The sequence below is a fragment of the Microplitis mediator genome, chromosome 10 (assembly GCF_029852145.1).
Source record: "Microplitis mediator isolate UGA2020A chromosome 10, iyMicMedi2.1, whole genome shotgun sequence".
NCBI lineage: Eukaryota > Metazoa > Arthropoda > Insecta > Hymenoptera > Braconidae > Microplitis > Microplitis mediator.
Window position 1 is genome coordinate 20583234 of NC_079978.1, and position 12794 is coordinate 20596027.

Genomic DNA, 12794 nt, shown 5'->3' on the forward strand with positions numbered 1-12794 from the left:
AAAATCATAGGAGACATTTTTTTTCAAAAATTAAATTTCCTACAACTTTTGTTTAGAAACTTTTTTTATAAGACCAATATTTTCGCCGTAATACCAAAAATTTGAACCATTCATTCGAAATTAAGACAAAAATCTTGTCCCTATTCATTACTGTTTTCAGAATCATATTCGAGTATTCATGTGCGTGTGAGTGTGATTTCAAAAAATCGTACAATTGTTTCTCGGCTTAATTTTTTTAGATCTCAAAATTTCGTCATAACAAAAATTGATCTCAAATCAAAAGAGCCTTAAAAAAAATCAGTTTTTCCACGAACACTTTTGAGCTCGCGGAGCTCAAAATAGTAAAATATAGTCACGATTTACGTTTAAGAAATTACCATAATTTCCAAAAGTAATTCATATGTAAATGATATCAATGCATATGTGAAAATAAAGGATCCAAGTGTGTGGGAATGGTGTAAGTAGAACGTTCCTGTGGTCGCTCAGCTCCTAACCATCTTAATTATTAAATGAATAGGCTCGCACGGCAATTGCAATACCGCCGTAACGAGAAACGTAATGTTAGGGTTTTCAAGTACGCATCACGTTTCATAGTCGCAGTATCATTGTCATAAGCTACTGACGTATAATAAAGAGAAAAAATAAAAAAAGCTTATGAAATTACGAAAAAAGTAAATTATAGACAAATAGGCGTGAATGTGACTCGGGATAATTTTGCCTCTGAATGATAAAAGCGATAAAAAAATTGAAATAATAAAAAGAACAGAGGGTATATTTTCTTAAGAGAAGCTAATAAAGCGGGACTGCACTATGAAAAAAAAACAGGAAAGAATTTCTGGCGAAAGAAAAGCGCGTCTCCGGACAAACGTAACGACTCAGGTTGCGCGTGAACGCTTCGTTAGGGGGATGAAAAAAAAGCAAAGGACGGTGACGATGAAATACAAGGAGAAAGAGATTTGTCCAAGAGATTGTATAGTATATACTGTTTTACTACCAAAGAGAAAGTAACAGAAAGAAGAAAAGAAAGAAAATAATAAGAGAGATAGACTAAAGGAGTGAGAGAGAGAGAGAGAGAAAAGGAAAGTGAGTAAGGTGCCCATGTTGGAGCGTAGATGCATACTAATTACGAGGGTTATTGTTTCGTCCGTTGTGTAAAGACGTGCTAATTACATCATGAGAAAAAACTTTTAAAACCGCGACCTCTCACCTTCAGGGTAAATAAAACACCCATGCGTCTCTTGTTTTATTTTTTCGAGGGTAGCCTTTAACAGAATTCAAGCTCTTCGTCATTCTTTACAGTGACATGTGCCCTTTTCTTCTTCCGCTGCTTTTTAATATCTCGCCTACCTCGTAGCTATCGAATGAGTCAAGTGGAAGCATCATTATTCTATCCTTCTTCTCTATTTTTGTTATTTTATTTTAAAACAATCATTTTGTCATCCACTTATATGCATGTTACCTTTTTTTTACAATCATTTATATTTACAATATAGTTGACATCAATTTTTAAAATAATGGATACCCGGAAAAAAATCTTTTTATTAAATTTTATAACATTTTACAGACAGTAATTATTTGAAAAATAAATATTTCGCGCGAAGAAAAAAATTACAATAAGATATTATATGTATCGATATAATGAATGAGGGCAATACTGAGACAGAATAATTATGTTTTTTATTGATGAAAAAATTCCGACGACTGTTGGGCTCGAACCTGGATCCTTCCAATTCTAAGTCCCTGCTGTAATCCACTGCGCTAACCCACGCATGTAATCGTATATTAATGAATGAAATTTTTCAAAATTTCGTGAAATTTTACAAGACTACGGAAATTTTTTTGAATACCGGATGTATACTTATAAATTTCTCTAATAATTTATAGAATTTTTTGAAATTTTATGGAATTCGGTAAAATTTCATAGGACTCTATACATTTTGTACAGCAAAATTTTAAGCAATATGATCGAATTTCGTAAAATTTCATACAATTTTCTAAAACCTGTGATTTTATGAAATTTTATAAAATCATTATTTTAGGACTGGATTTAATTTTCACGAAATTTCATCAAATTTTTTGACATTTTGCCAAATTTTATTTATTCATACTTAATTCCAAAAATAAGTACAAATAATAATGACTCGAGGATTAATCCCGTCAGAGCCCGTTTACATAAAAGAAAGATACGCTAGCAGCTCATACAATATATAATCAATAAGATTAACGATTATAGACATAATTACACACATAAATTCAGTTATTATTTATCCTTTTTTCTAATCGCATTAAATATTTATAACATAGATTCGTAAAAATACTCAGGCTTTTAGCTGATGTTATTTTTGTCGATAGGGAAATCCAAAAGTTAATACCTGTTACTAGAAACTAATTTCGATAATGATTATTGTGACAAAGTGGTACCCATAATGAATTTTTTTATTGAGGATCTTGTAATACATACATATTATTTTTTAACACAAGACTATTTCCTGTAAGTCCAGATTGCCCTAAATATAAAGCCTTATAAAATAATGTACTAATTACCCGTGTAAAAAAATTAGTTCCAATAAGATTCCAAAAAAGTTCCGCATGTGGAACTTCTAAACATGAGACAGATTAGAACTTCAAATGGAACTTTTTTGGAACGTTAGTAATTTTTATGGTAAAGAAAAAGTTCTTTTGAGCAAATTTAAAGTCAAAAAAGGACATTCTTAAAATTGTTTTATGGACTTTTCTTTTGTTCTATAAAAAATTCAAAAGTCCTGAATTTTCAACTATTTTGGCATGTTTCTGGAGCGTCTTTAGGCTACAAAAGTTGTGATTTTGAAATTTTTTGGAATGCCTTTTTTAGTCCATGAAAAAGTCACAAGTGGTGATTCTGGATCTTTTTTTGAATGTCTGCATAAAATTCCAAAAAATTTCCAAGAACGTCCTTTTTTGACTCTAAATTTTCTCATAAAAATTTTTTTTCTACCATCAAAATTACTAACGTTCCAAAAAAGTTCCATTTGAATTTCTAATCTGTCTCATGTTTAGAAGTTCCACATGCGGAACTTTTTTGGAATCTTTTTGGAACTAATTTTTTTTACACGGGTCGATATAGTCTTCTATTTTCTACACAGAAAAAAGGAATTTCTGGGCGCAAGAATTTTTTTGTACTTTAAATTGAACACAAAAATTTTCTTGGGACGAGAAAAAATTTATTGACTCAAAAAGTTTTTTCTTGCTCTGAAAAAACTCATTTTCGCCGTAAGAAAATTTCTGTTTTCAATTCATAATGCAAAAAATTTCTTGGGCTGGGAAAAAATTTTCTTGGGGCGAGTAAAAATTTTTTGTGTCAAGAAATCCTTTTTTTCTGTGTATAGAAAACCAGCCTATTTGTTGTCTATATTTTGTTATATATTCATGCTCACTTAGCCGCAATATATATCTTTTTTGAACAGCTAAAATAAATTTTCAATAAATTTTACTGTCGTAAAATTCTATCAAATTTTCTAAAAAAATTTTTTCATGAAATAAATATTTATTTTTATTCGTTCCTTGATCATAATATCGTATTGACACGTCTGTAAATATTTTTGATGTTTCAGATTGACGAATGACGCCCTAACGGAGCACCGGCTGGTACGCGGGTACCGGGTCAAAAGAGGTAAGTCCAAATATAGATCGTACCAGACGACACTTAATTTTTATAGAAGTGTTAAATAGATTGATATTTAGATAAGGTTAATCATTGCATATGTCCATCTATTTTTCATCTGTCGGAGACAGTCGTGGGAAAAGAAGGAGACAGTCCATAACTACCGGTGGACCTTGTCCCGGATAATTCCGCGATTCGACGCTAGATAGCGTCGCTCTCGACGAGAGCTTCAAAGAAAGACAGAGAATATTCACCCCAATGATTAAGTCGCAACCCAATTGCATCACTTAATATATCAAATTTAATCAAACAGAAAGACTACAAGTCAATCAATTTCGCGTCTTTGGATATCGAACAAAAACAATATGAACTTTTATTAAAATATTGAATGCATTATCGATTGTCTTGAAGTCTATTAAGGCAAATAGAAGTATTTCATCTGAATTATTGATAAATCGAAATATATACGAAATAATAATCTCGGAAAATACTCGTGGATAAAAAGGGGATCGAGTTATGAGCGTAAATATTTTAAATCGAAGATACTCGTTTGATTCTGCTTTACTTGAAGAGTCATTTCAAAAGCGAGAAGCTATCAGAGAATCTGAAAAAAATGAAGAACTGAAAGAAACAAAAGAATCTTTAGAGTTTTAAATGCATTTTTCATTCTCATTATACTTTAGCTCAAGTATAGACACAATATTCCTATATATAGCTGTACTTCTTGCGTGTTACCGTTATTTCTTTTCATTTTAACATCCGAGAGCATGTCCGTGTCCACAGAACATCCGTGTATGTCTCTATAACCGCATCTGGAGGAGACAAGTGCATTAAAATCTCGGGCGTTAGTTCAAGCGTCAAACGACAGGAGATGGGGTAAAGTCGCAGAAAGTATCCACAAAGGAATGCAAAGTAAGAACCCGCCCCTTCTCGTGCCGCTACTCTTTCTCCTTTTCCGACAACATATTATACACCCGCAGGTTACAATGTACTAACGTACAAGGTAGTTTCTTTTTTTTCTATCAGTCTTCTTTTCTCACATTCCGCTTTTTTACATCTTTTTTCTCTCTTCACTTGTAATTGTTTTCTCATCCCGACGATATGAGATCGTATTCTCGGCAGGGTTGAGACGACAAGTGAGACAAGATAAAAGTTCTGAGGCGTTTTTTATTATCCGGAAAAAATACTGATGAATTTCGTCTGTTGATATGACGTGTGGGATCAGACTAAAAATCATTATTCAATTATACGTTTTTTTTTACACCATAAAAAGTATTGTGTATCTGTGGTAAAGACGGTCGGTGTTAAATTTTTTGTGTTAAACCAAAAAAATTCAGTGTTACTTTGAAATTTTAAATTTAACACTTAAAAAAGTAAAAGTTAACAGTTTTTTTGTATCACCTGACATTTAAAAAGTCTAGAAATTACTTCTCGTAATCCCGACTTTTGTGTTCAAATTTTAAGACAAATTTCGGTACGAAATTTGAACACTAATCTTGTATTGAAATTTCAACACAAATTTCATATCGAAATTTGAACACTACTTTCGTATCAAAATTTAAACACCAATTTCGTATCAAAATTTGAATTCTAATTTTGTATCAAAATTTGAATACAGAGTACGTGTCGAAATTTGAACACAAATTTCGTATCAAAGGTTGAACCCAAATCTCGAATCAAAATTTGAACCTTAATTCCGATCCAAATATGAACCCAAATTTCGTACCAAAATTTGAACATTAATCTTGTATTGAAATTTCAACACAAATTTCATATCGAAATTTGAACACTACTTTCGTATCAAAATTTAAACACTAATTTCGTATCAAAATTTGAACACTAATTTTGTATCAAAATTTGAACACTAATTTTGTATCAAAATTTGAACACTAATTTTGTATCAAAATTTGAATACAGAGTACGTGTCGAAATTTGAACACAAATTTCGTATCAAAATTTGAATCCAAATCTCGAATCAAAATTTGAACCTAAATTCCGATCCAAATTTGAACCCAAATTTTATATCGAAATTTGAACACATATTTTGTACCAAAATTTGAACATTAATCTTGTATTGAAATTTCAACACAAATTTCATATCGAAATTTAAACACTCCTTTCGTATCAAAATTTGAACACCTGTTTCGTATCAAATTTTGAACCTAAATTCCGATCCAAATTTGAACCCAAATTTCATATCGAAATTCGAACCCAAATTTCATATCGAAATTTAAACCTAAATTTCATATCGAAATTTGAACACAAATTTCGTATCAAAATTTAAACACTAATTTTGTATCAAAATTTAAACCCAAATCTCGTATCAAAATTAGAACACAAATAGTCTATGTTAAAAAATAATATAAATATTATGTGGACCGTTTCTAACCCACAGTTTATGTTGATTTTTACACAATACTCTTTACTGTGTAAGTATAAATCTGATAATTGACGCCCTTCCGTCCGATATACAATATACAAATTATGTTATTAAGTTTCCGGTAAAAAGTAAGCATTCCGGATACTAACAAAGTACTAATCTATAGTCACTTGCAATCCTACAACATGTAAACATGAATAACAATAAGAGAATAATAGAGTTGTACGCATATACGTATATAAAGCGCGAGGCCACGGATCCGTGACGAAATAGTGTATAGATCAAAGACACGAATGATGGCAACAATAACCACGGCTAGAAGGATGATCGTCCACGTTCTCCCGGAATGATCGAAAATTCCTCATTCAAAGCACACATAGGTACGGACAAACCGGATCTTCGGTGATGCGAGTTGCTCACAGTGATTGGATTCTCTTCGATTGTCACTCACTGACTGGCTCATAAATAAAGAATCACTATTACCTGAGATTCATTTAACTACAGGATGTCTCCTCCTATGCATTTAAATGCCTACAGAAAATGAGGATTCGCAATAATTATGCATGTGGATCACGCGAGGTCGAAATAATAATTGTGTCTTCATATATATTTATTTATATCACGATTCGAAAATTATCATCATTAGAACTTGAGCAAATCTTAGGATAAAAATCATTATCGAATACAAGGAATTTTTATCAATGAGAAAAATTTGAAAATTGAGTCGAACGAGGAGTAATTATTTACCTCTTTCATTCGAGTGCCGTAACTGCACGTGCGACAATTGAGATTAAATCAGCTCAAGGCCAATACCAATCATGTAAGCCAGTAAAATTCCTCATACCTACAAGAGCTCATTCAATTAAACATACCAGCGTTTTTTATCATCGCGAACAATGCGAGTCATCTTTCTATTGAATATTGATGGAAAATTTTACTGATGACATGATACTCCAGGTCCCGAAATTTTCCACAATTTTTGAGACAAAGCAGTTTCAGAAATCGTTTTTGAGCGCAGATTTTTTTAGACCAGGAAACTTACACAGAAAAAAAGTTTTCTCGAGTTAAGAAAATACGGTGACAGTTTTCCAGCTCGATTTTTTGAATGGGAATTAAAATAAAGACCTTGTGCATTTACGGACATGAGATTAATTATTTAAAATTGTCCCTCGAATAGAGGCTTTATTAATTACATTATCAAGTGAATCGATAACTTCTCGATAATGGTCGTAATCAATTAGCCAATTAATCAATTAGCATCCCCGCGTATTAATTTGTCATGGAAATTATTTGAATAAATGCTTCGGAGCCATACTATATATGAGAGAGTATATATTTATACTTTTTTCGTGAGCCAAATGGAAAAAAAAAGAAAGATAATAAAGAACGAAAAATTGTACGGCTCGATAAGTCTATTGTTATTGTAGGAGCATAAGTTGTCTCATTCTGTTTTTGTTTCTTTTATAGTTTTTTAAAATATTCAGTATCATTTGGAAGTACAACTGTACTGTCGATCTTCTTGTTGTCTCATACTTGTATAATAAGTGTACACTGAAAGCGAAGGCATGCCGTGAAGACTTGTTAGATATGACATATCTCATTGAACGATTTCCGGTTCCTGTTCAAGAAGAGTGTGCTCATAAAGATAAATTATTATCTTTGAACAGCCTCCGTTTTTTTTATTAACGGCAAAGTCTTTCCTTTGTTACCACAAGTTAAAACGAGTAATTAAATATATTTAATCATAAAAAACTAAATGACATTCTCGGCTATTTTTTTTTTCTGTCATATTTTACTAGATCGTGATCTAGATCGATTTTAAAATCGATGCGAATTTTCTTCAATTTCGATCCATTTCATTTCCTTTAATTTTTTAAAACGTCAACTTGATACCTTGAAAAAAATTTTTATGGTGAACGCGGAGTGAAGTTTTTTTTCCCTTATTCACTTCGGATTTCTACAGTAAAATGACTAGTCTTCTTTTCTTTATCCATTTTAACATAAAAACTGTTTTCTGATCACAAATTTGAACTGCCATAGAATTTATTAGGATGGTCGTTAAAAATTAAATTTTCTCAGGCGCCCCATAAAAAGCTTCTTTTTAGTAAAAAAATACGCGGGGAATTTGGTTTTTTCTTTTTGGGTAAAAAAAACACGTGCCTTAGGATCAAAGTTAATTTTTCGATACCATCGCGGTTTTTTTTAAATATCTCATGAAATATGCAAATTAAAGGAAAAAATCATAGGAACAATTTTGTAGAAAATTAAATTCTTGACAAAAAAGGTCATCTTCATTTTTTTTACAAAATGTGTATTCACGAAGATATTTAAAAAAAACTTTTTTTAGAGCTATGAATTGAGTGTTTTAAGGACTACAAATTTTGAAAATAAAATTTTTTTAAGTACATAAAAAATATAACAAGCATCAATGATTTATATGTTACGAGTTACGAAGTTGTCTATATTTAAGAAAAAACGTTATTTTTAACATTCGTAATCCTTTAGATGCTCAATTGTTAAGATCTAAAAGTTTTTTCAAAATATCTTCATAAATACACATTTTATAAAAAAAACGAACATGACTTTTTTTGTCAAGAATTCAATTTCCTACAAAATTGTACCTATAATTTTTTCCCGTAATCTGCATATTTCACGAGATATTTAAAAAAAACCGCGATGGTATCCAAAAATGAACTTTGATCCTGAGGCTCGTGTTCTTTTTACCCAAAAAGAAAAAATCAAATTCCCCGCGTATTTTTTCACTAAAAAGAAGCTTTTTATGGGACGCCTAAGAAACTTTAATTTTTAACGACTAGCCTAGTATTTATTAAAATTGAATTTAATGTAAAATATATCTTATAGTTAAATGACAAGGGGTTTCTTTACCTGAAGAGATCACTCACAGCCGTGACCAGTCGTCTCTCATAATTCATAGCATAAAACAATATTGATTAGTTTTTCAATGCGGGTGGATTATGGGGTGGTCGTTCGAGGGCGGTAGGACGGTTCACGATGCATTGTGCCTACCGCGTCCGGTCAAACTTTTCATCGTCCCTCGGTGCGCATTCGCCCCTTCATCCACTACCTCGCGCCTGCTCCGGGTATCTCACTCTTGTTCTCTTGTGTACGTTTTTCTTGCTATCTTTCTCATTCTCATCGACTGTTCGCACACTCTTCGCTCCCTCAGCGCATTCTCAGTCGATAATTATTGCAGTCCGTCTCCATTCCCGTTGCGTCTTTCTTCTCCATGACGACGTCAAGCTTTTCAAAGCTCCCTTGACTTCTGTACAGAGTTAGGGGGACAGAGATGTATAAGTGTATGCATAACCATTGGCATTTGTGGCAACCATAGGGACATAACATTGAGATATTGAGAAACTCAATGGTACGGTTGTGGGCGTAAGTTTGTGTGTATCGTTAAATTACGATTGATATGTGAGAAAAGAGAGTACGAGCAAGAGAGAATAGAGAAATGCATAACATGCGGCCCCGATCAATCTATACGCGTCTTCTGTAACCGAGAAGCTTCATTATTGAAGTCAGTTCACGGAAGTGGACAGTCTGAAGTAGAGAATAGCTCACAGCATCAGAAAGAGATAGAGGGATGAGAAAAGAAAGACACGAGAGTGTATGGTCACTTTGAAAAGCGTCGCGACGTGCTCGTGCATCGGTTGAGTGAAAAACTCTAAGGGACAAGCTCACTTGCCTGTGAAATATTTCCTTCTCAATATATAGATAAAAAATATCCACAGGTTAAATAATCTAACGATTATGAAAAATTATCATGCGATCACGTTTACTTTTATTATAATCTTGCGTAGGTTTAAAAATAATTTTTAACAAATTACGGGTATCACAGTTGGAAATTTTGTGTTAAATTTAACACAATCACATGTCCCAAATGGTCCACTCAAATTTTTGTGTTAATTTTAACAGATTGCTTTGTAAAATAGCAGCACAGGTTCTATGACAAATAATTTAACACACGGTTGGAAACTTGGACATTTTTTTTAGTATATTTTACACATGGAGTGTTAAATTTTATTCAAAAAATATGTTAAATCTACTTTTTTTTGGTCTTAAATTGCTGAAGATGTTAAAGAATAAAGCATTTTTTTTGCAAAAAAATGTCCAAGAGTAACTTTGATAGAAATTTTGTATTAATTTAACATGTGCATGGTGTTAAATTTAACACAGTTACATTCCCCAAATGGTCCACTAAAATTTTTGTGTTAATTTTAACAGATTGCTTTGTAGAATAGTCGCACAGGTTCTATGACAAATAATTTAGAACAGTTGGGAACTTTGACTTTGAGTTAATTTAACATATGAAGTGTTAAATTTTATCCAACAAATATGTTAAATCTACAATTTTTTGGGTCTTAAATTGCCGAAGATGTTGAAGAATAAAACATTTTTTTTGCAAAAACATGTCCAGGAGTAACTTTGATAGAAATTTTGTGTTAAATTTAACACAATCACATGCCCCAAATAGTCCACTCAAATTTTTGTGTTAATTTAACAGGTCACTTGTGTTGAACAACAGCACAGGTTCTATGGTGAATAATTTAACACAGTTGGGAACTTGGACATTTTTTTAGTAAATTTAACACATGGAGTGTTAAATTATGATCAAAAAATAGTTAAATCTACATTTTTGGGTCTTAAATTGTTGAAGATTTTGAAGAATAACACAAATTTTTTGCAAAAAAATGTCCAAGAGTAACTTTGATGAAATTTTGTATTAATTTAACACATGCATAGTGTTAAATTTAAATAAATAAATATATTATACATACACTCCTGTCTATAAATAAATTAACACAGTAAATTTTGGTTAAATCTGTACTCCATTGTGTTAAATAATTAACACAAAAAATTTAACTCACTTTTTATACCCAAATACAAAAAATTTCTATTTGTGTAACAATATATGTACATGTGTTAGTAATTTATTAAATTAAAAAAAATTGCGTGTAATTATTCAAAGCCCGAGTAGAAATAAAGAAAGTCTTTGCTAAAAATCTATAAGAATTATATTGATATTGCAGAAGAGTGATATCGTGATTCATGAATAACATATATTATAAAAGGGCGTACAGAAATATTATTTTTCAAAGAGTATGCATGAGATTCCACTTTAGATTTTTAGTATCATCTGATAACGCTCGGCCAGCATCCAAGTACTGTACCAGAGATAGGTATACATACATATACATATTAACGTACTTTGCAATTCTAGCTCACGAGAATATTTGACTACATATATCTATACATTTATACACATCCGTTGAAATTTTCGAGAGCTTGCTGGGCTCTTTTCGTTTTTCCACCCTCTTGTTCATGGCCCGCTTCTCCAAAAGTACAATGTGTGCATCGTTTTCTGTGTAATGCAACCTTCCACTGAGAAAGATCAATTCCAATTGCACTCATATATGCATGAATTTTACACTTTCTTGCGTAGTAATATTACAGTTTGAGCAGTTCCTTTTTTTTTTTTTTTTTAAACAATAATAACCATATGTATGATAAGCAAAGTTGTTTACTTATTAACTTATTCTTTTTTAATAAACAATAAGTCGGCTATACTGTAAAAGAAGCGGTGGTGAAATTGACGTCTTTTAACACCGATGCGGTGTTATCCCCTCGGTGTACATAAGGAGTCAATTTACTCCAATCAGAGTCTGAAAATATGAAAATGTCTCCTGAAATTCACACAAAAAAAAATATTTCTTGGCGCGAAAAATTTCTACTCACCCCGAAAAAATTTTTTCTAGTCCTAAGAAAGTTTTTGTTCTCAATTCAGTGTAGGGTATGAAGTGTCAAAAATCACCCAATGCTATAAAATTTTTATTTACATTTTTAATAAAAAATTATACAGGTTCAAATTCTTGAGTTCATTGTCTGTAATCGTACTTGGTATTTCCACATGCACATGGACTAAGTCTATAGAAGAAATTGAACGATAGCTGTTCAATTTTCGTAAGAACTGTAATTTATTCCTTATTATTAGAGCCGGGATTTTTGCTTTGATTCAAAAATAACAATTAATAATTGATGTCAAATTTTTGAAATTACGGCGGATATATTGGTCGTATAAAAAAATTTTTTAAACAAAAGTTGTAGAAAATTTAATTTTGTAAAAAAAATGTCTCTTATAATTTTTTTATAGAACTAATAGGAAAGCCGTAATGTCAAAATTAAGATTTTTATAATTATCAAAAATTTGAACCGTTCATTATGAATCTTAATTTTGGAATTGCGGTGAAAATATTGGTCGTATGAAAAAATCACAAGTGAAATTTTGTTTCGAAAATTAAATTTCCTACAACTTTTGTTTTAAAGTTTTTTTTATAAGACCAATATTTTCACCACAATTCCAAAATTAAGATTTTCATAATTGTCAAAAATTTGAACCCTTCATTATGAATCTTAATTTTGGAATTGCGGTAAAAATATTGGTCGTATGAAAAAATCACAAGAGACATTTTCTTTTGAAAATTAAATTTCCTACAACTTTTGTTTAAAAACTTTTTTTATAAGACCATTATTTTCACCGAAATACCAAACATTCTAACCATTCATTCGAAATAAAGGCAAAAATCTTGTCCCTACTTATTATACTCTTTCAGTATTGGTGACAACTTGTCTCCCTGTAGAATTGACAATCTACTTTACTAAGAAAATAGATAGCGGAGGAAATTAATTTAGATGAAAACTTTCTTAGTGAAATCCAACTATTCCAAAATCAATTAAACTATGAAAACATTACTT

The 12794-nt window shown here is 31.2% G+C and overlaps 1 protein-coding gene across 3 annotated transcripts in view; it reads left to right on the forward strand.

Annotated features, from left to right (window-relative positions):
* The window catches only part of LOC130675642 (homeobox protein prospero), a 116948-nt gene that overhangs the window by 14033 nt on the left and 90121 nt on the right, over positions 1 to 12794 (forward strand). For all 3 annotated transcript variants that reach the window (XM_057481433.1, XM_057481436.1, XM_057481435.1), the window contains exon 2: positions 3591 to 3649. The gene's annotated coding sequence lies outside the window, so the exon portion shown is untranslated. The remainder of the gene's footprint in view (positions 1 to 3590; positions 3650 to 12794) is intronic.